The sequence below is a fragment of the Apis florea genome, unplaced genomic scaffold, assembly GCF_048593485.1.
Source record: "Apis florea isolate Af1SG1 unplaced genomic scaffold, ASM4859348v1 contig_2295_pilon, whole genome shotgun sequence".
In the NCBI taxonomy this organism is placed as follows: domain Eukaryota; kingdom Metazoa; phylum Arthropoda; class Insecta; order Hymenoptera; family Apidae; genus Apis; species Apis florea.
Window position 1 is genome coordinate 1 of NW_028256555.1, and position 27675 is coordinate 27675.

General features: G+C 36.4%; 1 long non-coding RNA gene across 1 annotated transcript in view; it reads right to left on the minus strand.

Annotated features, from left to right (window-relative positions):
- Window positions 1-9694: 9694 nt before the first annotated feature.
- Window positions 9695-27675, minus strand: part of LOC147658201 (uncharacterized) — a 95772-nt gene continuing 77791 nt past the window's right edge. The window contains exon 3 of the long non-coding RNA XR_015290927.1: window positions 9695-10500. This is a non-coding gene — a long non-coding RNA (uncharacterized LOC147658201). The remainder of the gene's footprint in view (window positions 10501-27675) is intronic.

Below are 27675 nucleotides of genomic sequence, written 5' to 3' on the forward strand. Positions count from 1 at the left end.
CTAAGGGACAACGATTGGTGTATTAAAAAATGTACGGTCCCATTTAAAAAAACAACATTCGCGTTTATAAGTCGTTAACGCTTTTATTTATAAAAAAATGAACAGTAGCAGGAGGTGCCCCCCTCGAAACCAAGTAACTTTTATTCGAAACATTTTTTAATATCTCGAATAATAAGCGAGATACATCGAAAAATGTCGATGAATCGTTCGAACACTTCCAAGAATTCGACGTCATTTCTTGGAAAAATTTTTCGATCGACCTCCTATCGTATCATGTTCTCCTAATACAAAGTCGCATTTTTGGACAAATATTTTACTTCGATCAGAGAATTTCGATACCAATCTTTTTTATTAAATATCTCGCTTATTCTTCACGATATTAAAAAATGTTTCGAATGAAAGTTGAATGGTTTCGAAAGGGCTATATTCCGGGACCCTCAATTTTTTCGTGGATCGGCTCATAAAAAAATTATCAAGGTCACCCTTATTTTTTTAAATAGCACCATATACTTTTTCATACACCAATCGATGCATCCTGGCATTCTCTATAAAAATGAATAGGGGTATTTTTACGAAAAAACGATTAGTTTAGAAGATATTAATTATTTTTTAAACTATAAGTTTTTTGCCATATATGGCTTAATACTTTTTTATAGAGAATACTAAGGGACAACGATTGGTGTATTAAAAAATGTACGGTCCCATTTAAAAAAACAACATTCGCGTTTATAAGTCGTTAACGCTTTTATTTATAAAAAAATGAACAGTAGCAGGAGGTGCCCCCCTCGAAACCAAGTAACTTTTATTCGAAACATTTTTTAATATCTCGAATAATAAGCGAGATACATCGAAAAATGTCGATGAATCGTTCGAACACTTCCAAGAATTCGACGTCATTTCTTGGAAAAATTTTTCGATCGACCTCCTATCGTATCATGTTCTCCTAATACAAAGTCGCATTTTTGGACAAATATTTTACTTCGATCAGAGAATTTCGATACCAATCTTTTTTATTAAATATCTCGCTTATTCTTCACGATATTAAAAAATGTTTCGAATGAAAGTTGAATGGTTTCGAAAGGGCTATATTCCGGGACCCTCAATTTTTTCGTGGATCGGCTCATAAAAAAATTATCAAGGTCACCCTTATTTTTTTAAATAGCACCATATACTTTTTCATACACCAATCGATGCATCCTGGCATTCTCTATAAAAATGAATAGGGGTATTTTTACGAAAAAACGATTAGTTTAGAAGATATTAATTATTTTTTAAACTATAAGTTTTTTGCCATATATGGCTTAATACTTTTTTATAGAGAATACTAAGGGACAACGATTGGTGTATTAAAAAATGTACGGTCCCATTTAAAAAAACAACATTCGCGTTTATAAGTCGTTAACGCTTTTATTTATAAAAAAATGAACAGTAGCAGGAGGTGCCCCCCTCGAAACCAAGTAACTTTTATTCGAAACATTTTTTAATATCTCGAATAATAAGCGAGATACATCGAAAAATGTCGATGAATCGTTCGAACACTTCCAAGAATTCGACGTCATTTCTTGGAAAAATTTTTCGATCGACCTCCTATCGTATCATGTTCTCCTAATACAAAGTCGCATTTTTGGACAAATATTTTACTTCGATCAGAGAATTTCGATACCAATCTTTTTTATTAAATATCTCGCTTATTCTTCACGATATTAAAAAATGTTTCGAATGAAAGTTGAATGGTTTCGAAAGGGCTATATTCCGGGACCCTCAATTTTTTCGTGGATCGGCTCATAAAAAAATTATCAAGGTCACCCTTATTTTTTTAAATAGCACCATATACTTTTTCATACACCAATCGATGCATCCTGGCATTCTCTATAAAAATGAATAGGGGTATTTTTACGAAAAAACGATTAGTTTAGAAGATATTAATTATTTTTTAAACTATAAGTTTTTTGCCATATATGGCTTAATACTTTTTTATAGAGAATACTAAGGGACAACGATTGGTGTATTAAAAAATGTACGGTCCCATTTAAAAAAACAACATTCGCGTTTATAAGTCGTTAACGCTTTTATTTATAAAAAAATGAACAGTAGCAGGAGGTGCCCCCCTCGAAACCAAGTAACTTTTATTCGAAACATTTTTTAATATCTCGAATAATAAGCGAGATACATCGAAAAATGTCGATGAATCGTTCGAACACTTCCAAGAATTCGACGTCATTTCTTGGAAAAATTTTTCGATCGACCTCCTATCGTATCATGTTCTCCTAATACAAAGTCGCATTTTTGGACAAATATTTTACTTCGATCAGAGAATTTCGATACCAATCTTTTTTATTAAATATCTCGCTTATTCTTCACGATATTAAAAAATGTTTCGAATGAAAGTTGAATGGTTTCGAAAGGGCTATATTCCGGGACCCTCAATTTTTTCGTGGATCGGCTCATAAAAAAATTATCAAGGTCACCCTTATTTTTTTAAATAGCACCATATACTTTTTCATACACCAATCGATGCATCCTGGCATTCTCTATAAAAATGAATAGGGGTATTTTTACGAAAAAACGATTAGTTTAGAAGATATTAATTATTTTTTAAACTATAAGTTTTTTGCCATATATGGCTTAATACTTTTTTATAGAGAATACTAAGGGACAACGATTGGTGTATTAAAAAATGTACGGTCCCATTTAAAAAAACAACATTCGCGTTTATAAGTCGTTAACGCTTTTATTTATAAAAAAATGAACAGTAGCAGGAGGTGCCCCCCTCGAAACCAAGTAACTTTTATTCGAAACATTTTTTAATATCTCGAATAATAAGCGAGATACATCGAAAAATGTCGATGAATCGTTCGAACACTTCCAAGAATTCGACGTCATTTCTTGGAAAAATTTTTCGATCGACCTCCTATCGTATCATGTTCTCCTAATACAAAGTCGCATTTTTGGACAAATATTTTACTTCGATCAGAGAATTTCGATACCAATCTTTTTTATTAAATATCTCGCTTATTCTTCACGATATTAAAAAATGTTTCGAATGAAAGTTGAATGGTTTCGAAAGGGCTATATTCCGGGACCCTCAATTTTTTCGTGGATCGGCTCATAAAAAAATTATCAAGGTCACCCTTATTTTTTTAAATAGCACCATATACTTTTTCATACACCAATCGATGCATCCTGGCATTCTCTATAAAAATGAATAGGGGTATTTTTACGAAAAAACGATTAGTTTAGAAGATATTAATTATTTTTTAAACTATAAGTTTTTTGCCATATATGGCTTAATACTTTTTTATAGAGAATACTAAGGGACAACGATTGGTGTATTAAAAAATGTACGGTCCCATTTAAAAAAACAACATTCGCGTTTATAAGTCGTTAACGCTTTTATTTATAAAAAAATGAACAGTAGCAGGAGGTGCCCCCCTCGAAACCAAGTAACTTTTATTCGAAACATTTTTTAATATCTCGAATAATAAGCGAGATACATCGAAAAATGTCGATGAATCGTTCGAACACTTCCAAGAATTCGACGTCATTTCTTGGAAAAATTTTTCGATCGACCTCCTATCGTATCATGTTCTCCTAATACAAAGTCGCATTTTTGGACAAATATTTTACTTCGATCAGAGAATTTCGATACCAATCTTTTTTATTAAATATCTCGCTTATTCTTCACGATATTAAAAAATGTTTCGAATGAAAGTTGAATGGTTTCGAAAGGGCTATATTCCGGGACCCTCAATTTTTTCGTGGATCGGCTCATAAAAAAATTATCAAGGTCACCCTTATTTTTTTAAATAGCACCATATACTTTTTCATACACCAATCGATGCATCCTGGCATTCTCTATAAAAATGAATAGGGGTATTTTTACGAAAAAACGATTAGTTTAGAAGATATTAATTATTTTTTAAACTATAAGTTTTTTGCCATATATGGCTTAATACTTTTTTATAGAGAATACTAAGGGACAACGATTGGTGTATTAAAAAATGTACGGTCCCATTTAAAAAAACAACATTCGCGTTTATAAGTCGTTAACGCTTTTATTTATAAAAAAATGAACAGTAGCAGGAGGTGCCCCCCTCGAAACCAAGTAACTTTTATTCGAAACATTTTTTAATATCTCGAATAATAAGCGAGATACATCGAAAAATGTCGATGAATCGTTCGAACACTTCCAAGAATTCGACGTCATTTCTTGGAAAAATTTTTCGATCGACCTCCTATCGTATCATGTTCTCCTAATACAAAGTCGCATTTTTGGACAAATATTTTACTTCGATCAGAGAATTTCGATACCAATCTTTTTTATTAAATATCTCGCTTATTCTTCACGATATTAAAAAATGTTTCGAATGAAAGTTGAATGGTTTCGAAAGGGCTATATTCCGGGACCCTCAATTTTTTCGTGGATCGGCTCATAAAAAAATTATCAAGGTCACCCTTATTTTTTTAAATAGCACCATATACTTTTTCATACACCAATCGATGCATCCTGGCATTCTCTATAAAAATGAATAGGGGTATTTTTACGAAAAAACGATTAGTTTAGAAGATATTAATTATTTTTTAAACTATAAGTTTTTTGCCATATATGGCTTAATACTTTTTTATAGAGAATACTAAGGGACAACGATTGGTGTATTAAAAAATGTACGGTCCCATTTAAAAAAACAACATTCGCGTTTATAAGTCGTTAACGCTTTTATTTATAAAAAAATGAACAGTAGCAGGAGGTGCCCCCCTCGAAACCAAGTAACTTTTATTCGAAACATTTTTTAATATCTCGAATAATAAGCGAGATACATCGAAAAATGTCGATGAATCGTTCGAACACTTCCAAGAATTCGACGTCATTTCTTGGAAAAATTTTTCGATCGACCTCCTATCGTATCATGTTCTCCTAATACAAAGTCGCATTTTTGGACAAATATTTTACTTCGATCAGAGAATTTCGATACCAATCTTTTTTATTAAATATCTCGCTTATTCTTCACGATATTAAAAAATGTTTCGAATGAAAGTTGAATGGTTTCGAAAGGGCTATATTCCGGGACCCTCAATTTTTTCGTGGATCGGCTCATAAAAAAATTATCAAGGTCACCCTTATTTTTTTAAATAGCACCATATACTTTTTCATACACCAATCGATGCATCCTGGCATTCTCTATAAAAATGAATAGGGGTATTTTTACGAAAAAACGATTAGTTTAGAAGATATTAATTATTTTTTAAACTATAAGTTTTTTGCCATATATGGCTTAATACTTTTTTATAGAGAATACTAAGGGACAACGATTGGTGTATTAAAAAATGTACGGTCCCATTTAAAAAAACAACATTCGCGTTTATAAGTCGTTAACGCTTTTATTTATAAAAAAATGAACAGTAGCAGGAGGTGCCCCCCTCGAAACCAAGTAACTTTTATTCGAAACATTTTTTAATATCTCGAATAATAAGCGAGATACATCGAAAAATGTCGATGAATCGTTCGAACACTTCCAAGAATTCGACGTCATTTCTTGGAAAAATTTTTCGATCGACCTCCTATCGTATCATGTTCTCCTAATACAAAGTCGCATTTTTGGACAAATATTTTACTTCGATCAGAGAATTTCGATACCAATCTTTTTTATTAAATATCTCGCTTATTCTTCACGATATTAAAAAATGTTTCGAATGAAAGTTGAATGGTTTCGAAAGGGCTATATTCCGGGACCCTCAATTTTTTCGTGGATCGGCTCATAAAAAAATTATCAAGGTCACCCTTATTTTTTTAAATAGCACCATATACTTTTTCATACACCAATCGATGCATCCTGGCATTCTCTATAAAAATGAATAGGGGTATTTTTACGAAAAAACGATTAGTTTAGAAGATATTAATTATTTTTTAAACTATAAGTTTTTTGCCATATATGGCTTAATACTTTTTTATAGAGAATACTAAGGGACAACGATTGGTGTATTAAAAAATGTACGGTCCCATTTAAAAAAACAACATTCGCGTTTATAAGTCGTTAACGCTTTTATTTATAAAAAAATGAACAGTAGCAGGAGGTGCCCCCCTCGAAACCAAGTAACTTTTATTCGAAACATTTTTTAATATCTCGAATAATAAGCGAGATACATCGAAAAATGTCGATGAATCGTTCGAACACTTCCAAGAATTCGACGTCATTTCTTGGAAAAATTTTTCGATCGACCTCCTATCGTATCATGTTCTCCTAATACAAAGTCGCATTTTTGGACAAATATTTTACTTCGATCAGAGAATTTCGATACCAATCTTTTTTATTAAATATCTCGCTTATTCTTCACGATATTAAAAAATGTTTCGAATGAAAGTTGAATGGTTTCGAAAGGGCTATATTCCGGGACCCTCAATTTTTTCGTGGATCGGCTCATAAAAAAATTATCAAGGTCACCCTTATTTTTTTAAATAGCACCATATACTTTTTCATACACCAATCGATGCATCCTGGCATTCTCTATAAAAATGAATAGGGGTATTTTTACGAAAAAACGATTAGTTTAGAAGATATTAATTATTTTTTAAACTATAAGTTTTTTGCCATATATGGCTTAATACTTTTTTATAGAGAATACTAAGGGACAACGATTGGTGTATTAAAAAATGTACGGTCCCATTTAAAAAAACAACATTCGCGTTTATAAGTCGTTAACGCTTTTATTTATAAAAAAATGAACAGTAGCAGGAGGTGCCCCCCTCGAAACCAAGTAACTTTTATTCGAAACATTTTTTAATATCTCGAATAATAAGCGAGATACATCGAAAAATGTCGATGAATCGTTCGAACACTTCCAAGAATTCGACGTCATTTCTTGGAAAAATTTTTCGATCGACCTCCTATCGTATCATGTTCTCCTAATACAAAGTCGCATTTTTGGACAAATATTTTACTTCGATCAGAGAATTTCGATACCAATCTTTTTTATTAAATATCTCGCTTATTCTTCACGATATTAAAAAATGTTTCGAATGAAAGTTGAATGGTTTCGAAAGGGCTATATTCCGGGACCCTCAATTTTTTCGTGGATCGGCTCATAAAAAAATTATCAAGGTCACCCTTATTTTTTTAAATAGCACCATATACTTTTTCATACACCAATCGATGCATCCTGGCATTCTCTATAAAAATGAATAGGGGTATTTTTACGAAAAAACGATTAGTTTAGAAGATATTAATTATTTTTTAAACTATAAGTTTTTTGCCATATATGGCTTAATACTTTTTTATAGAGAATACTAAGGGACAACGATTGGTGTATTAAAAAATGTACGGTCCCATTTAAAAAAACAACATTCGCGTTTATAAGTCGTTAACGCTTTTATTTATAAAAAAATGAACAGTAGCAGGAGGTGCCCCCCTCGAAACCAAGTAACTTTTATTCGAAACATTTTTTAATATCTCGAATAATAAGCGAGATACATCGAAAAATGTCGTTCATTTGTTCGAACAGTTCCGAAAAGTTCCAAGAATTTGACGTCAGTTCCAAGAATTTTGCAGATACACAGAACCTGGTCCCAGTTCCAAGAAATTTAGAGATTCCGAGAATTCGACGTCATTTCCAAGAATTTCAGATATTCCAAGTATATGACGTCATTTCTTGGAAAAATTTTTCGATCGACCTCCTATCGTATCATGTTTTCCTAATACAAAGTGGGACTTTTGGACAAATATTTTACTTCGATCAGAGAATTTCGATACCCATTTTTTTTATTAAATATCTCGCTTATTCTTCACGATATTAAAAAAGTTTCGAATGTAAGTTGAATGGTTTCGAAAGGGCTATATTCCGGGACCCTCAGTATTTTCGTGGATCGGCTCATAAAAAAATTATCAAGGTCACCCTTATTTTTTTAAATAGCACCATATACTTTTTCATACACCAATCGATGCATCCTGGCATTCTCTATAAAAATGAATAGGGGTATTTTTAGGAAAAAACGATTAGTTTAGAAGATATTAATTATTTTTTAAACTATAAGTTTTTTGCCATATATGGCTTAATACTTTTTTATAGAGAATACTAAGGGACAACGATTGGTGTATTAAAAAATGTACGGTCGCATTTAAAAAAAATAACATTCTCGTTTATTAATCGTTAACGCTTTTATTTATAAAAAAATGAACAGTAGCAGGAGGTACCTCCCTCGAAACCAAATAACTTTTATTTTTTAATATCTCGAAAATTAAGCGAGATACATCGAAAAATGTCGATGAATCGTTCGAACACTTCCAAGAATTCGACGTCATTTCTTGGAAAAATTTTTCGATCGACCTCCTATCATGTTCTCCTAATATAAATTCGCATTTTTGGACAATAATTTTTCTATCGATTTTCGATCTTATCCCTCCTTTTTTAAATATCTGCTTTATTTTTCATTGTTTTAAAGAATGTTTGAAATAAAAGTTGAATGGTTTCGAACGGGTTATATTCTGGTGGCCTCAGTTTTTTCGTATTCATTATGCATTCATAAAAACTTATCTATCTCAACTTTATTTTTTTAAATGGAATGGTATAATTTTCAATACATCAGTCGATCATGGTATCATGGTATTCTCCGTAAAAAATTATTAAGCCATACATAGTAAAAAACCATTAGTTTAAATGATATTTAATTATTTTTTAAACTATAACGTTTTTTGCTATTTGTTATTGCTTTTTTACATTGAATGCCAAGATACATCAAATGTAGTATTAAAGAATATATACTTCTTTTTAAGAAAACAATATTATGCTTTTATAAAAAATCCTTTACGCTTCTATATGTTAAAATGTAAATAGCCTCCTCTCGAAACCATTTAATTTTTATTTTAGAGATTCATTTTTAATACTATTTTAATTATATTATATTATTGTAATTATTATACCTTATGTTTATTTAATGAAATATTTCTATCCATATTTCTCGATCTTGTATATTGTTATCTTCCTATTATTCTCCAGTTATCCATATTCCTTAATCTGATATTCCTGAATATTCCTGTACTACTATTATCCATATTTCTCCATCCTGAATATTTCTGAGTCCCTGTATTCTCATTATCCATATTTTTTAATCCTGAATATTCCTGTATTCCTTTACTCTTATTTCTCCATCCTGAATATTTTTGTGTTCCAATATTCCTTTTATTCATGTTCCTTATTCCTCTATATTTCTGTGTTTCTATATTCTTTAATTCTTTAGAATTAAGAAAACTGTTGAAAAATTATTAATAAAATAGCTGTAAAAGGATAAGTAAGGATAATAAAAGGTAAATAAACTGTAGAATTAAGAAAACTGTTGAAAAACATTTAATTCATTTAAAAACAATAGTTTGTAAAAATAGTTTGTAAAAATTAAATAATAAAAGATAAGTAGAAGTAAGTATTTTACAAATGATTTTTGAAAACATTCGAAAATTTTTGTAATAAACATTGAAAATATAAGTAAACTGACCAATTTTTGTAAACAAATTTTTTAATAAAATAATATAATTTAAAAAGAAAATTATACTTACCTTATACTTACCTTTTTCTTTTAGATACTTACCTTCTAAGTTCTAATATTTTTAAGAATCATTTTTTAACATTTTACTTAAATTTAAATGACTTGAGGAAATATAGGTTTAGGAATAAATGTTAAATGTTTTTTAAATAAAAAACTCATTTATTTTCTGAAAAATAACGTTTATTGAATATAATTTATAATTAATGATACATATTTTTTAACAATTGATTAAGTTACATTTGGGCTTGTATACATATATTATTTTTCATAATATTAAAAAATGCTTTGGATACAAATGGTTTCGAAAGAGCTTTATTCTGACATACTCAGTTTTTTCTTAAATGAACTTATAAAAAACTCGTCAAGTTCAACTTTATTTTTTAAATGGAATCATATAATTTTTAATGTATCATAGTATTCTCTATAAAACAACTTTTAAACCATATATGACGAAAAAACCAAGTTTAAAAGACATTTAATTAAATCCAATTACTTTTTAAATTGAAAGTTTTTTATGATTTTCGATTATTCCAGGAATTTGACGTCATATTTAAGACTTTTAGATATTCCAAGCATTTGATATCATTTCCAAGAATTTTAAAAAATTAGAATTGTAAAAAAATTCTTGGAAAAATATTTCGATCGATCTTTTATTTTATCATGTTCTCCTAGTATAATATCTCGATCATTCGATTGCGTCGATTGATCGAATCGAGGGAGCACGTAAGCTCATCGGAGACTGCAGTAAATACACGATGGGAGCGGTGTTCGATATATATTTGATAAGCTGCTACACGGCCGGTCGACCGCTGACAAATCGTTCAGAGATCGCCAAACTGATATCACTGGACCTGGACGACGTGCTGATACACTGATGCATCACGGTCAACCCTTCTCGACGACGAGTGCAGGTCCACGCTTTCTCTCGTGAGATGAATCGAAGTTACGTAGGAACGTTCTGCAAATAACTTTTATCATATTTTGGATTATGTTGTTGTAATTCCTCAGATTCTTATGTATTCATTATGTTATATAGTTTTGTTTTATTTTCAAATATTTAATAATTATAAGTACATATAGATTGACAAATTGTAGGATTAGTATAGATATTGCAATTAAAATGAAACGATATCAAAAATATATGGAGAATATATGAGATTTTCTTTTTTGGAAAATTTATTATGTAAATTGCTACTAATTGTTTCAATATAGATTAACTGAGAATAATATTTTATTTTTAAAAATTGAAAAATACTTTTTTATATTTTCTTTGCTAATTTTGAAGAAATAAGGAAATTTAGAACATTTGCATTAATATTTCTATCATTAAAAAGTTTTAATTTAATTAAAAATAAGATTTATAATTGTTTAAAATTATTTTTATTGTATTTTTATATTTTGTTGAAAGTATTTTATTTTAATATATTTTACCATTTTGTGAGGTATCCATTTTAATTAAGAAAAAACTTCATTGGAACAAGACTCGATTTCAAGGATAAATTAGTAACACGATACGGACATTTTCAAGATTTTAGAAACACTGATTCGAAATAGAATAATTTGTGGCAGTGAAACGTGTTATAAAATCGTTAAAAATCTGTTTCTTTTTCGAAAGATTTTATTTCGATTCTCTTTTGTAAAACTAAACTAAATTCTAAAGTTTATAACGATCCGACTAGTTAAGTAGCAACGCTGATGACACCATTTACAAGTTCTGGAAGCGAGTACGCGTTTCTTTATCGTTCCATCTAACTGTGTTCGTTTAGAATAAATGAAAATTTCATTTAGACACAACGATAAATCCAAGATTAATCTGATGAATGACACTTGATATCCTGAATCATCCGATTAAATCGAAACCAGTTATGAATCTATAATGTACAGGCTACTTTTTTTCTTCTCCAGAATTTAAAAAGAATCGCGATCTTCATAACTTTTTTTCTCTTTTTTCTTTTTTTTTAGTATTTCTTTCTTTCTTTTTTTTTTTTTTGATGCATTCTGATATTATAAAAAATGACTATGAGTTTTGGTCAATGTAAACAATGTACCGTTATTTTATTATAAAGTCGAAATTCTTTCAATTCTGGTCAATTAATTATCTCGATTAATCACCAAGAAAGGAATTCTATGATTATGGAACACGTCAAACTAGAATTCGATTTTTATCGATTTTTATTCAACAATATATTATCGAGAATTTGCCGACTACATACATACATACTACATTTTCTTCTTCATTTTATTGCAATTCCATTCTCCTGGTATCAAAATTATTAACATAAACTGCAGAAGTGATGAAAATGTAACACTTTTTTAAATTTATTACTAATAAAATAAAAAAATAAAAATCTACTCCAGAACTATACTAACTTTTAAATTAAAATATTTTTTAAAAAGATTCTACCTTTGATTCTACCTTCAAAGTTCAATGATATTTATTTTTTCATCGGTATTAAACTCAAATCAACTAGAAATAAAAAAATCATCGCTATGTATCATTCATACTTCAGCGCTTCTAGAACCTAACCTCAACTTTTTCCCCTAAAAAAAAAAAAAAAAATCCCCATGACACACTATCCCTTATTCTTAATCCAAAACGATGGCAATGCAATATTACTTGGATCTCTTTCTCACGAAACGATAAAACTCGATTCGATAACGTACAGCCTGGCTAATCCCTGCATTTATCGCTGCGTGCCCAGCGTGGTCCAGCACGTTTCACGCTCGACGATCTCGATAAGGGGGCAGCAGCGAGCCTAGCTACAGCAGCGCCGCCTTCTAAATACTGGTAATGGCGCTTAATATATCGCCGGCAGATAACAATCGTCGGAGAAACGCCGCGATACGCGTCTCTCGACTTTTACCGGGCTTTATCTCTCGCACAACGGGCTCCCTTCGTATAAAGGATCGCGCGAGTAAACGAGCGAACGCGTCCACCTCTATACCCTTTTTCCCTCCGCCGGTTGTTCCTTTTACACCCCTCCCAATGAATCTCCACTATGCTTCTCCCATGCAACAACTCGCCCTTCCAAGACAGATCCGTCTCGCGTGCGAATCGCGAGATCTCGGATGAGATAGCCCGACAAGCCGCGTCGAACTAGGCAATTAAACGCTTCAAGAGATTTTAATCCATCATTGATTTGAATAATATTCGATAGATGGTCTTGGAAAATATGAATGTCGAAAAGAAGGAATTTGATATACGTAATTCCGTATACTTCCCGTCAAGTTTATCGACGATAAGATCTTTGTAATTGTTGCATGATAATTGAACGAAAGCCTCGAAAAAATTAGTTATATAGTATATACTTTGTATATACTCTTTTATTTTCAATAAAATAATTATATATTTTTTAATTTCATTTCACGCTTTACCTACCCTAACTTGACAATTGAAATATAATATACATTTCGAGAAAAGAAATTAATATTATTTTTATACTTATGGATATGGTTTTATTTTTTCCTCTTTCGAGGAAACTTCCACATTAATTTGAATTAATAACACGTTGCAAAACACCGTGCCATTATACCATTATCAACCAATTTATTTATAACAACTATTCAGTTTCTCTGTTTTCGAATTGCAATCGAGTATCAACATATGTGTATATATTTTTCTCTCAAAAGAATCAAATAAAATTCAGGGTTAAGCCGGATTCAGGCTTGATATTTCGTCGAGCCATTCGAAACTCGGAATTCCGAGTTTCCGAGTGTAAATTTCAACACGACGAAGCGCAGAAGTCGCCTACGGAGACCACACGGGTATCGAAGATAGATAATCACGCTACTTACAATAACAAAACTCTGTAAATAATCACGGCTGAGGCCGTACCGCCGATCGACTTCGAAGAACCGGCCACGCTCCGCAATTTTCGACGTAATAAAGAATCGCATATATGGAGATTCCATTACCGGCTCAGCTGTTTCAGGGTCGCGGCGTATTAAGTAAATTTATACGGCACCTGACTGTCATAAAAGACAGGCGGCATGCCGGAGCTCGCGTCACCGCGAATCGTGCTTTCGTCGCCGTTTAGACGCGCTAGAGCCGACGCGTCGAGTCGTTTTCATAATTTTAACAGTCACCGGAACCAACATCGACTCGAAACGAAGGAGAGGAAAAGAAGGAAAAGAAGAGAATTGAGAGGAAAAACACGGGAGGAGGGGGGGGGGGGGGGGGGGGAGAGAAAAGATTGGAAAAAATCTCCGGTGGAACGCTAACGAGAAGAAGATGAACAGCTGGAGGAGCGTGGAGGAGAGACAGTCGTGAAGAAACTCGATGATGGCCGAGAGGGTATGCGATCGAGAACGAGTTGGACGATAGCAATGACACTCGTTGCATCGTTCGAGAGGTTGGTTCGCGGGGTCACGCTTCTCTGTCTGTATCGAGAGGGAGTTAGAAGGAGAAGTGACGGTCTTGTGTCGAGGTGGAGCGAGAAGAAGAGTGGCGCAAGGGTCACGGAGGGGTCAAGAGGCTGCCGGCATGCGGGGTTGACGGATAAATATAATGATTTAATGACCATTTCGTACGCGAACGACACGAAATTCTATGATCGCTGCGCCTAATGACACGGCACTTGCCACGAGGCTCTGCAATTATTTTGCGGCACGTTGGTCTCCGATGACGTCATCGTCCACGTACCTTCTCACGCCCTATGACCGAGCTAGAGTACGCTCCGCCCTAGAACCTATCCTACTCTCTACACTGTTTGTAGCCATTTTCCTTGTATTTTGCTCTCGACTTAGTTTCGTTCTCTCGTATTTGTTTCGAATCCTTTACGAAAGAAGATTCATGCGTCTTTAAGCACTTTTTATCATCTGCTATGTCCTTCGATTTTGATTGGACGTAAATGAATTTAAAAATTCAAATTTCCTTTTTATAATGGATTAAAACGAATCGAAGGATATGCGAGGACTTGTGAGGATATTCATTATATAAATATAAACATATCATACGAATATATTTTCTTCTTTTTCTCGAATCCCATAGTGGTAGAAATAAATAATTATTTCTTTCTCCGTATCGATATTGCGTGTATGCAGCAAATGTTTTCGCTCCTGAACATATGTTCTCGTATATTTTTACGAATACATTTTTCTTAAATTGTCGAGAAATAATCTCCTTCTAAAACATCTTGATAACCAATTAAAGATCCGTTCTTGTGAATAAAATGTATGCATTAAGTGTTGATATATCATCTGTATTCATAAATTATCATAGATGATTTTAATCATTTAAATTGTTGCTTTCGTAATGGAATAAAATGTTCACAAGATCTTTTACGTAACATTTTTTTTTTATAATGAACAAGTCGCAACACAGTCGAGAATGATCGACTCTTATTATTTATTTCGAACTGAATGTATTCGCAAATTTTCATTCGTATAATTAAAAAAAGTTTCGAATTAAAAATCAATTCGTGGCAAAATATGTCCCCGAGAAAATATAGCCGGATTCGTATTAGAAGAATTTTCTTTACAACAATTATAATTTTATCAATTTTAAAATTTAACGATCGAATGTAAAGTTTATTTTAGAAAATACATTCTATGAGAATATAAAAAAATGTATTTTTTCAAAGATATATATAACAATTTTTATTTCATGATCGACAGATTGGAAATAAAGGAAAAAAAATCTTTTGGAAGAATGTTCTTCCGTGAGCAGTGTCCAAGGTGCGCCCTGCGCGTGGTTAAGTGTTACCCATTCTTCTTTCTTTCTTCTTCTTTTGTTTCCTTTTGATTTTCGTTGGCACAGGGATCGCGATTGTGAGCCACATTGGGAATTCCCTTAAGGCAACTAGGAATAGTAAAAAGGAAACTGGCGAAACGCCTATGTCTATCGAATGGTAAGTGACGAAAGGTGAATGAAATGGTCCGTTCTCGATGAAACATTATTCCACGAAGCTTCTGATTCATGGAATGACTATGCCAGGTTAATTTAATCCACTCCTGACAGTTCTTGAAACGCATCCAATATATTTAAATTCGATGAACACCTTTCACGAAACTTCATTTTACGCGAGGTTAGAAGCGCTCCTAAGTATAATTACAGCAGAATCTTAATATCAATATCGATATCAATTATCGAGAAGAAATGTTCGATCCAAAATTAATAAAAAGTTGCGATCGCAAAAAAGAAAAAAAATTCTCCAACAAATTCCATCTTCACACGGTCAAGCTTTTATCATGCCCACCGACACAGAAAACTCTCGTGCTCTTCCAGAAGAGAAATACTTGTCTAGATGTCGCAATCTCATCCGATGGACATATACGATTTAAATAAAATATCAATTAACGCTTCCCGCGAGGCCGAGCGCGTAACCGCGTTGAAAAGCAACCGTTCGCCTGCGTTACTAGCTTCGTGTCCAATATAAATCAGATTGTATCATCCGCCGGTTGGATCTCGGTTTATCTGACTGTGGATCTCGCTTGGTCTCGTTCGTTGGGCAATTATCGTCGATACATCGACGCAGGGGAAAATGTCACCGTTCCGCGCTCACCAAAGAAATCCTTCTCCCCCTCTGATCCCCTCTAATCCTCTCTCTCTCTCTCTCTCTCTCTCTCTCTCTTGCTCTTCGTTCAGTTATCTTCCTTATTTTTATCTGCCGGGACGAATAATTACATCCGTGCGTCGAGAAATTCGATTCATCTCGATCGATTCAGCCAGATTAGTTTCCACGGGATGCGACTCACCGTCACTCCAACGAAGAAAAATGATCCTCGCGTTATGTCAGTTCGCCGCTCGCGGATCTATAAATTGCCGGTTGAAAGAAATCGCGAGTGTTGAGCATCTTTCGCGTCCCTTTTCCACCTCGCCACGCTTTACAGCGTTTTTCCTTCTCTTCCATTTTATGCGCGCTTCTCCCACCTTTCAGGAGGAATTACGCGCGCGTGGATGCACCTTGAGAACGAGAAATAAACGTGATTGCACGCGTCCCGGAGCGCACGGGTATTGTGCCAACTCGGCGATAAATTTTCTATTACGCCGCGACGTTAATATACATTTGAATGATAACGCGGCCTCTTGTATTGTCAGCGGTAGATTCCCCCGACACGATCGTGCAACGATTTAACGATCATTGTTTTAGTGTTTGGGAAGGGCGGAGGGGGAGGGAAGGGGCTGTCGAGGAACGTTTCGAGATAGAGAACGTGCGATGTGTGTGTGTGTGTGTGTGTGTGTGATTGTACTTCGTGGATATGGGGGACAGTAGAGGTAGAGGTTCGTGTTGGATGATGAAAAGGTGAAGATCGATCATTTGTTTGGTCGGAGACTTTATGGGTTGGGGAGTAACGAGTTGTTATGGAAAGGTGGGATGTTCGATTCGGAATTGGAATAATGGAATTTATGCGGTGCGAATTAAGTATTATTTATAAGGGAAAAGTTATAAAATATATGATTGAGAGTTGTGGGAATGGAATTATTGAATACGATGAATTAGAATTCATAATTCATTCGGGACAAGTCTTTTGATAATAAGTAATATAATAATACAAATTATGATTGATCGAAGAAAAAAGTAAACTGCTCCCGAATTGTCCTTATCATGAAATCTATATCTCGATATATTTCATATGTTGTGCATGCGTTATTATAGTGATGCAACGATCTTATAATACTTGTTAAAGTTACCCGTTCATTTACTTCAAATACTTCAAAATAATGATACGAAGAATAAGAAAATAAGCATAAGTTAATGAAAACTTAGCTGACAGTTTTTTCTTATTTTTGGAATAATAAAAATAATTTACAAATATAAGGTAAGGCGAGAAAAAAAGTCTCAAAAGTGACAAAGTTTTTACGAACCAAACACAACAGCGTTTTATAACATGCAAGGGAAAGAGAGAGGGAAAGAAAAAAATAAGAAACAAGGTACTCCAGTTTACGTGAGAAGATGGGTTAGCAGTTTCATATCCGTTTATCTTGCTCTGGTCTCTGTTAAAAGCCACGGGGTGCAGTGGAGTTACCAGGGTAGAGAACGAAAAACGACGATACCAATGAAATTTATGTTTCGGGACTAGAAGCGAGGACGAGCTCCCTTTTCGACGAAAAGAAAAATATCGGGGCGCGATGGGGAATGCGAGCCTCGTAATTTCTGATACTCGGAACGCCCACCGCGACGACACTGATGTCAAGGGGAATGGAGCTTCGACGATTTTGTCGCATCACTTTTTAACACGAGATTTTGCATATTATTCGAAATTTTTCAATATAAAATTCCTTCTTTAAATTCTTGCTTTCTTGGAAAATTTTGCTCGATCTTGTTTAAACGTAGAAAAAAATTAAGAATCGTCGAGTTATACCGTGCATCGAACGAGAGAATAATTTCGAAAATTATTTTAAGAAATTAACTTTGGAATTATACTTTGGATTGATTAAAATAAGTTTTAAAATTGGTTTTAAAATTTTAAGGGGCTGATCGTTTTTTCTTTTAATTCAACGCTAAACAATTCAAATAAAAATGGAAATGAGGTTAGACTTCACACACAGACTCGATTAAAAATTCAATTACGATACAACGATGGAATGAACGCCACGAGTAAAATAATAGCCGCTTAATTTACCGAACATCGCAACGAGCGGATAAAATAATCTTGTATCGCGTGTATAAATTAATCCGATAATTAAGAATAAAAAAAAAAAAAAGTAAAAACAAGATACGATTTCTAGAATAATGAAAAACCTGATCGAGGAGAGGATGTCTCATCTTCCCGATTTTATTTCCTCACAGAAGGGATACGTGTACGATCGCACAAACACACCTGTACCGTAAACACGACACGGTTCTTAATACTCCAATTCCAGTTTCACCGAATTATCATAACGACCGAGGTCGGAGTCGAGAGATGGAGGTCGATTTCTAATTCCTCGTTTGCGGTGTTCAACGGCCGTCTCCATAAATTCTCGAGTTTATGCGCGTTTGCTTAGTTTTTACGATCCGCCCAGTTTTCAACCGTTGCCCACCGCACTGGACCGTCCGAATCTCTCCCAATCGGCCATCGCCCGTCTTGATTGTCCCCATTCGTGGCTTTCACAATCGTTGCCTCTCGAGAGGATGATGAGAATATCCTAAAACGTCTCTACGAGGCGAACCTATTGCCCGTAATCGAAGCTATTTTCGAGCGATTACGCGAACCCGGTCGACCTTCGTCTATCGATTTCCGTCGTTTTCCCTTCTGATTCTCTCGCGAGCCACTCGTTCCAGAACTGGATTTCTTCAATGTTAAACGTTAGATTCTGTGTTAGATGACACTCGATTGCTGATGATTCGATAGGATAGATAAGCAGGAAGCGATTGGAAATGTCGGAAAGTTTTTGTTGATTCAGCGTAGCGGTATTTTTTTTTTTTTTTTTTAAGATGGAATATTAATTAAACCCGGAATAATGATTGTTACAATTTTAGAGAAAAAGAAGTTAGGGAATATGAGAGAATTAAAATTAATTATTTAAAATAAAATGTTCGAAATTGGGGAGATAAATAAGTTTTCTTTTGCGAATATATTATCTCATAAGTATAACGGTTGTTCCGAAAAGATTTGAATTTAAAATAAAAAACTTATCATCTCGCATCTCGTGAGAAAAGAACGGAGAATTTAACGAACAATTGAAAAAAACAAAATCAAACTCGAACTAATTGCTATTAATGCGACGTCTCAATACGCGTCTCGTAAATTGCTAATTTTGCAATTATTTCCAAATCCTTGCAGAACAAATCCTTAAAATTGAAAAAAAGAGAAAAACGATTCCAATCAATTGTCCATTCAATTTCTATTCCCACAAGACACCGCCACCCCCTGCCACCCGTCCCCGTGCACGATCATCACGCGTACTATGCAGTCATAACCACGGTCTCATCTATCGCTAAGCTGAACAAGCCGTGACATATGGTAATTAATAAATTCTAGGGAACCAAGTTGGATGAAAGGGTAAAAAGTAAGAGTTAAAAAAGCTTTCGATTGCTCGTTTCACGGGGCCTGCGAGCGCATGCGTCTATAAATAAGCCCCGAAGACAATAAAAATATACGACAATAGGAGCCCCTCACTAAGGGAATTTAATAACGATCGTGTGCAGCCTCGTTGATTACGTGTCAACTAAACGCGAGTGTGAGCGTGTGTTGTACCTTATTGACGCAAATCGTTCGAACGGACGTATTGCCGATGTGAAATGTTAAGCGCGTCCTTGTCGCGCGTAGTCAGCCGGCCCTTAACGTGTAATTCCGTGTGTTAACGTTATTATAATCCATCGGTTCCCAGCCACGGCCACGGGATGATTGTGCGCTTAAAGCTCGGCGTGCGCGCGCATGCGCACGATCGGTCTCCATAGAGCTCGGCCGGTTACAAAGCAGCTGACTTGTAAAAGGATGTAGACGCCGCGCGTCCGTTAATAGCTGACATCGTGAATGGCGGGAATTTCATGCCTTTCCCGGCCGCGACAGGTCCCTATCCACCTCTTGCTTTTCTTTCGCTCGTTTCGCGTCATAATGAACGAGACATCTGTATCCTTGACAGGGCCCGACCTAGCTCCGGTTTCACCTGGATCGAGGTTAGCCCCTGTTTCCTCGTAAAGGGTAACGATTCGGTTGGTCCCTCCGTGCGTCGATTTCTCGAAAGGATGGTACCATTTGCTCCCATGATGGTTGAAAGGTTAGCGACGTTCATCAAATATTTAATTCTTTCGTGTTATCGGTATCATTAGCACGCTTTTTTTTTTTTTTTTATTAGCAAATGATCACAAATTTCGATGTTCTGATTTTTCAATATTTCTATACTTTTCATAAATTCTAAACGTAAAAGGAGATATCCAAAAAAAAAAAAAAAAGAAAATGTTGAGAAACACTGTAACACGACCGGAAATAGTCACGGTTACCAATACTTCAACGGCCGCGTAAAAAAAAAAAAAGAAGAACTCTCTATCATGTGGGAATATCCGAGATCACGCGATTTTAAACTTGTTTGCGGAGCCACGATTCGTAGCCTCCATAAATTCGAAATAATCGAGCCGATTTCGAAACACCGACAAGGCCTAATACGCTCTTCCGTTACGTGCAAACTCTCGCGGGTCTGTTTCACCACGCGAAACAGGCCCAATTGACTCTGCTCTCAGCGATCGAGGCGCAGGTGATCTCCTCTCTCGGGGTCCTGGAAGGGCCGGCGTGTAGGATGAAGTCTTCCCCGCAAAGCGACCATTATCGTTATGATCGGGGCCAGGTAGATGCCACCCCGTGATTACCGTATCGGGCGGCGATCGACGGCGACAGGACTCGCCATTATGCGATCGACACCTTCCGAGACACGTTCGCGCCGTAAATCATCGGCTAAACGGAAAAGCCCTGTGGCTGTGTTCACGGGCGAAGGGAACGGTTCGTTCGGGCCGCGGTAACGTGCACGCGCCTACACGTGCATTGATTTCACGCCAGGACACAGGTGGGTGTGAGCAAACACGCCGACAGTGTGGAGATGAGCGCGCGATCCGGGGAAAAAAGGCGGTGGTTGCATCGGCGGTGGTTACGTTGCTCACGGCAAGGCTTCGTGGCCGGGAGAATTGAAATTGCTGGTGGGAATGGTGGGACGAGTGGATTGTTTAATCAATCGATACATTGCTGACACATTGGGCGACGATGATCGCCGATAAATCACGTGGAAGAGTAAATATGTGATGTTTATACGTGATATTTATTACGATGTTATACCGGGAGAAAATAATTTTTCTCGAATTGTTAAAAAATATTCGAGGGGATCTAATTGGACACGGTTTATGATTCTTTTAATAAAGTCGTATTAATTGACTTACTCGATGTTGCGTGAATGATTTTCCGTTTCTAAATATTTATAAGCTGTCAACGAAATTCTGAAACATAATGAGATAAAAAATATATATATACATCCATGCGGATTGTTTGTCATTTGATTTTTAGAAAAAACAGTTTCACAATTGGATCTATTGAATCTGATGATTATATCTCGAAGCTTGTCCACGCAATAAAAGGTACAAAAAAAAGGATCAATAATAAATATAATACATCTTGCTCTATACTTATACGTTATATACGATTATAATATAATACAACGAAAAAGCATAATTTATTTATTATATATATATATATATTTCGCCGTGGAAGCATTCGACGGAATATTCGAACGATTTACATATTCATCGGGTTCGACGATTAAAAGCGATCGGGAAGAGAGCGCGCAGGCATTACGTTGGCAGGTATTAATTTATCGAATAAAGATAACGCGGCACGGGTATGCATCTGTGGTAATCGATTCATTACGAATTCCATGGGGGGAGGGGGGAGGAGGGGGGTATGAAAGGTTCGTTACCATCGATCACGAAACGTTTGATCGGTCGTGCATGCGGCCGGTTACACGCGACCGATAAATGGGCAACGTTTTGCTCGTGAGGCGCGCCACGAAAAATCACCAAAATTGACAGCAATTTGCGACGCTCGTAATCTTTAGCCCTCTCTTCATTCACACTGCGAGCGCTCGCGCGCGACCGGCCACTACACCATCATCATCATCGCCGGATGAGGTCGAGAGACCATCCGCTGCTACGTGATCGGTGTGGTGTTACAGCAATTTCTACGATACCAAGCACGTTGCCGTACGTGAGCAACGTTGTCGTGAACGCAGCCTCGAACCGACAATAAGGGAATCCTATGGATCCTCTGTATCCTTTGGAGAGCTTAAGAATGGTTATATTGTGCAGAGAGAAGAGAAGAGAGACGTGGTGATCGAAAATCTGTAACTTCGATTCCGTTGAGATAAATTTTGAACAATTTGGAATCGTTACGGATTTTAAATTGCATATACGATAGGATAGAATATTTAAAATAACGTTGAATGAATTTCGAAGAGATTTTTTGCTATATATTTTTTTTTTTTTTTTTTTTTTTTACATCAATCCAAAAATACTTAAAAATTATATTTACTTTTTTTCTAACATTGGGGACCATTTTAAATTTGTAACGAATCTCGAACAATTCGTATATATTTAAAATTCCTCAAATCGAAATGCGTTTTTTTCCAGGCATATCTCACGAATTCTTCCAGATATCGGAATAAATTATGAAATATTCCGTTAAAAAGAATCCATAAAAAATTAGTTACTATCTTACACATTCACCGACGACACGAAGTCGTGAGCAAACAGTCCGGTTAAAGATCCGGTCCAACTCGGATGGATCCTCCAGTTCGTTACTCAACACATCGAATTTACATTCGTCCACAATATTCTGGAAACACGTCCTACGGTACATGTCAACTCGTCTCTTTAAATATTGCCATACGATGATGCTCGAGGCTCGTTTTTTCTTTTTTTTTTTCTCATTTTTTTTTTTTTTTTTCGACGAGTCGCGATCTAAAAAATTCGCCGCCCGAGGCGTCGTTAAATCGTTAAATCGAGCCGTCCCGATTTCAAAAGCTCGGCACGCTCACATTTCACGCGAATTCTAAGGCCTACGCACCGGCACCGAGAAATCGTGCCTATTAATGCCATCTGATCGTCCCCCTGTTTGAACACGGTGGCTATAAGTCATTGAATAAATCGGCAGTCAGCCATTTAGGCTACCCGTTCGCGCGAAACTGACGTCACCACGTGGGAAATCGTGGGTGAAAGTTTTTAAATCGTGCCTGTTACGCGCCGTTCGTTCGCGCGTTCCCGATCGTTCCGTGATTATTTATCGTTGTTAGACGTGGGCTCGAGTCTAGACTGGACCGGATTGACCGAATTCTCGAGCCAGCCACCACACACATGGGCGTGCCTCGATGATCGCGAGACAGGGTGATAAATTTCGATCGTGGTCGCCACGAAAAGGACGAAACTTTGATCGGATTCTTTGATTTCTGAACGGTTAGTTAACGTGCGATCCCACCTTCCTTTCGATCCTTCTTGGAACTTGTTTTTCAGGAATTTTTGATACATTTCTTTCGGATATATAATTTTCCTCTATTTTTAATCATATAAATATAAACTCTTCTCGTATTTAATTAATCCCAACAATCGATTTTTGTAACTCTTTCCATATTCCATCTATCTACCGTTACTTTAACAACCCCTTCTTCGCGCTCCTCCAAACAATTTCCAAATTATTCTAATCCCCATCGATCCTAAGACAGATCGTTCCCCGACAACGATTGCCGATCGAGCCAAGTCTCACGAAACGGGCACGGAAAAATGGAGCCATTCTCCTCCCATTTCTCTTCCCCCATATCGTGGAACATAAAAAAAAAAAAAAAAAAGAAATCTCTCTCGGCCCCCTTTAATCCTGATTTAACCCCGGACGATTTTCACGGAGGACGTCCTCTCTAGGGGGTCGAGAGGCGCCCCCGCCTCCGCATACCGTCACCCTCCCCCGGCTGTCGGGCGTGGATTTACAGGGAACCGCCGCTTATCCGCCGTTGATCTCTTCGGGAACGCAAGCTCATTTAAAACAATAAACCGGGACAATTTCATAAATTTCGCCGCGGAAATCTCGCCGGATCTCGGCAGAGTAATTTTAATCAGGAGTGCCGGCTCTCGCCGCGGGACGTCCTCCTCCTCCTCCTCCGTGGACGTGGTGTATGGACTGCTCGCATCCCCGCGGGACCCCTTGCTCTGGTAAGGCGCGCGGTCGAAATTCGGGGCCCCACGCCACTAATTTACCGCTACCTGGGACACATATGCACGGGCCTCTGTTGTTTTCTAAGTTGAATTACGGCCGCGAGGCGCATACACCGGCAGCCACCACGGGCCTCCCCTTTCCAAGGGAACGGTATAAATAATTCCCCCGACGGCAGGACACGGGGAGGAGGGGGCGGACGGGTGGTCCGTATTCGTTTCCTCCGCTGCCTTGTAGTCACACCGATGTAAAGGGGACGCTGTTGGACGAGGCAAGTGATGGTTTCGAATGACTTTCGAAGGGTGGAAGCAGCGCTTAAACGATAAAAATCGTGCTGATAAAATTGGTGGCAAATTTGGCACGAATAACGAAGAAAGAATATCTTTTCGATTCGAAGATCTTGCGTTACTTGCTGTTTTCAATCTTTATGAAAATTTCCAACGCAAATCAGAAGAGAAAAATATCGATACGAACGATTCTCATCCACCGTCAACATCCACTGTGATCGTGCACAAGAGAGAGAATCGTAATGTGTCGTAAAATTCCGTCGCCGCGAGTGAAAAAAGAAAAAAAGATTCGACGGGATCGACAACGGAAAGCCGGTCTTCAACCAGCCGGTACGACTCAATTAAAAAAAAGCCATCCTCTCTGGCAGTGTAGCACGCACGCCACCGACCGCTATTAATCTTCCAGTTAACCTTTATGATTATATTTTTGACGTTCCGCAACGAGAGGACGCGATCAAACCGAGCGAGAAGGTGAACACACGCGGCGTACGTCGCGGGGCCCGCGACTCGGGGGCCCCTCATGTGCGTGCGTGCGTGCGTGTGTATCGTGAGAAAATTACGGAATCTCATCTCGCGGGAATTCCGATGGAACAGCAGGTGCGGATCCCAACGGTGCCAATCACCGTCCAGGACGAGTCGGTTCGATGATGCCTCCTCTCGCGTCCGAGTTTAGCTTAATATCAATCTAATTTAGCCGGGGATTTCGCGCGGCTAACGGTCCCTCACCACGGCATTGGTGGGAATCGTGCCGTGGCCCGGACAAATGGAGCCGGGCGTAAAAATCTCGATTATCCTTGCACGCTCGTTTCACGAGCTTGTTCGGTCTCGTTCCATCGATTCTTCTGCTGCGAGGCTCGCTCGTTTCGATTCCATGTGGCTGCTTAAAGGAGCAGGATATTTGTGATACGTAGATAATGGTTCAGACTTCTCGGTTTTGATCGGTGTTTGGAAAATTCATTCGTATCATCATTTATGTTTATTTTTTGGTTACAGAATATTTTTCCTGCAAATTTCTCCTCCATTTTTCTTTCGAATCATACGATTTATCAATAATTTGAAGAATGATTAATTTTTTGTCATTTATCTCTCATTTATAAAAGTCCTTGATTCTTTCTTTTTCTTTTTTTTTTTTTTAAAAAATTCTCGTGAAATATCGCTTGTTACATGATTCATCAATGACTTTGATTTTCTATCCTCCCCCGGAGAATCTTTTTATCGCGTATCCCCTCATCTTCCCTTTTCACAAAGCTCTCGTAAAGAAGAAAGGATTGCCATTAAAAATATCGCTTGTCATGTGATCCACCAACGAGTCCGCGTCTTAAAATTACGTTCTCTTAATGAAGCGATCACTCCAGGATCACGTGGTCGTGGGGATATTGAAATTTTTTCCTCTTACAATTGAAAGAACAACGAAGGGAGGGGGTTTCGAGTTGCGCATCGAGTCACGAGGATCTTATTTCTTCGTAAGTTGTTTTCTCTTTTTTTTTTTTTTTTTTCTTTTCTTTTAGCAACGTCGACAAAGAGCGAAGAGTCGAGCGAAACGCTCGACTGGAAAAGGAAGAAGAGGGCCGATTAATAAATTCGCGATGTCCACTTCCGGTAACCGTAACGCGTGTCTCATTAGTTTCTTAGGGCCGGCTTAAAGAGAAATTAAATACAACGTCCCAGGGATGGGTGTCGACTCCATGGGGACCCCATGCAGGGTTCCATCCTTATAATGAACGCTCGCAACATCGTCCTTAAGCGTAATGCTTGAACATACGAAAGTCGCCATGCTCGATGAACGTTTGTTAAGCCTGTTATTTGGTTAATTTTGGGAATTTTGACAGTAAAGTATATGGTATGGAATAATTACGAATTAAAATTAAGCTCATTTCTAATTATTATGTATGATATGATACTTATGCAATTGTTTTGTTTTGTAAAAATTATTAACATTGTAAAGATGGATTTATTTGTTTAAATTCAAGAATGGAGAAATTAGAAAAAAGGAAGATTTAGTTTGAGAAAATATCAGAGAAGAGATAGATAGAATTTTGAAAAAGTAAAAGGCTATTAGAATAATCTGTCTCGAAATAACTTTTTTTACAAAAGACGCGATTTCATTATAATTTTTCCAGCATTATATCAATAAAATGTCTCAATAAGATTATATTTTGAAAATTAGTTTCGTTAATTAAATATGCACTTCTCGGAAAAGTACGATTTATCCATCATCAAATTAAATAATAAATAGTTTATAGTTGCATAGATACTTTGATATTTCAAAGTTATAAATAATATTCCAAATATATTGCATTTCTTCGTGCGTTGCAAAAAAAAAAATAGGTTAGTACAAAAGTTTGAAACAATTTTAAATTTTCCAATACGATCGTCCTTATCTACCCATGCGCACAATGAATCCTCCAAACCTTCAATCGCCGGCTTAAATCACTATTCTCCCGGATGAGGATGCAACTAACATCGAGCAAGAGACGATAAAATGCGGTAAACAGCGATGGGACGAGGAATTTTCTTTCATATCGGCGGTTTCAATTAAATCCGTGTTCACAGGGGGATTTCTTTACAAACGGCGACGTGTACCTCATCGATCAGGCCGCGAATGATGCAAAAGGCGTAATCGTCCCGGCGGATTGTAGAAAGGTCCGTTGTCGTGTCCACGGCGGAAAGCCGTCGATTTACGCGACAAAGCGACGCAGGGTCGACGTTCCTTTCGCCCAGGTTAATCCACTTGTCGGCGTTCGTGATTTAACGTGCGGTTGCACACTTTCTGTCACTCGTTGCGGAATCTCGTGAAATATTGTGATTAATACTCTTTTATCGCGGCCGTTATTATTACATTTCACCATCCTTGTGTTTCCTTTCCTTTAGATTCTCCCCCTTTCTTTTCATTCTCTCCAATATCGATTTGCGAAACAATTTGTATTATCCTGGAAACCTTAATTGCCATGATTTATTGCCAATTCCTGATCTATGTATGCGGTAGTTGATAAATTGTCGAATTAATTGATATCGCGTTATCGTTTCGTTTCGTTTCGTTTCGTTTCGCTAGGGAAGAAGATGTGCAACAACAAGTTTCGAGCTAATTGAGGTAACTGGAGGAGATTAAAACATACGGATGGGGAAAGAAATTGCATAAATTTCGTAAGTTTTTTCGAAACTTTCTCGTGAGACGGATGGATGATTAATTGCACGATATAAAATGGTGATTAGTTATTCGTTTTTTTTTTTTCTTTTTCTATTCAAGTTTGC